At 45.9% G+C, this 999-nt stretch overlaps 1 non-coding gene across 1 annotated transcript; it reads left to right on the top strand.

The window, feature by feature from the left end:
• Positions 1 to 457: 457 nt before the first annotated feature.
• On the top strand, positions 458 to 563 carry LOC140817621 (small nucleolar RNA R71). Its single transcript, XR_012114834.1, has one exon. It is a non-coding gene; the product is annotated as a small nucleolar RNA R71 (small nucleolar RNA).
• Positions 564 to 999: the final 436 nt, after the last annotated feature.

Here is a 999-nt window from a genome sequence, read left to right as displayed (position 1 = left end):
ATGTTGCCTCCACCCAGGATTGTATGTGTTCGAATAAGGGTCATGTCTTGGGCGGTTGTGGACTCCTACTTGATTCACTGGCGCCTCATTGTGCACATAGAATGGATTGTCGTCTTGACAATCCTTCGCATAATGTTCCCCTCCACACTTTTCACAGAATATCTTTTGGAGACGCATCGCCATGCCACCCACATTCAAGCCGTCTATTTTCCTGTTTAAAGCATCAAGTTGTGCAGTAATAGCAGAAAAATCAGTTACCTGGTGCACTCCTGCACTTCTCCGTTGGTTGTTCCTGTCAGATTGAGGATGATAACTGCTAGCAGCCATCTCCTCCAACAACTCATATCCTTCTTCCGCAGTCTTCCTCAAAAGGTTCCCACACGCAGCAGCATCTATCATAGTACGGTTAGGAGTAAGCAAACCGTAATAAAATGTTTGAACGACTAACCCAAGTGGTAACTCGTGATGTGGGCATCTTCGTAGTAGGTCCTTGAAGCGTTCCCATGCCTCATATAAATATTCCTGATCGAATTGAGCGAATGTTCTAATGTCTGCCCGCAGCTTCATGGTCTTGGAGGGAGGGAAGTATTTGATGAGAAATGCTTTCGCCATGTCCTCCCATGTAGCGATCGAACCTACAGGCAAACAATTTAACCACGCTTTAGCTTTATCACGTAAGGAGAAAGGAAATAAACGCAATCTAACAGCATCATCAGAAACTCCAGTGAATTTAAAAGTATCGCAGATTTCAAGAAAATCCGTGATGTGCGTGTTTGGATCATCCACTGCAGTTCCTCCGAATTGGACTGTGTTCTGAATCATCTGGATTATGGCTGGCTTGATTTCAAAGTGATTTGCCCGCACGATAGGTCTCACAATGCTAGGGCGTTCACCCTCCAAAGAAGGTTGGGCATACTCCAGCATCGGTATGCGGCGTGCCATCTCGACTTGTCTATTTTCACGCTGTTCCTCCTCACGTTCTGGCTCGTGTCTCTCCAT

The sequence above is a fragment of the Primulina eburnea genome, chromosome 16, assembly GCF_022965805.1.
Source record: "Primulina eburnea isolate SZY01 chromosome 16, ASM2296580v1, whole genome shotgun sequence".
NCBI lineage: Eukaryota > Viridiplantae > Streptophyta > Magnoliopsida > Lamiales > Gesneriaceae > Primulina > Primulina eburnea.
Note: the sequence above shows the minus strand (reverse complement) of the source record. Positions and strands in the feature narration are given on the sequence as shown.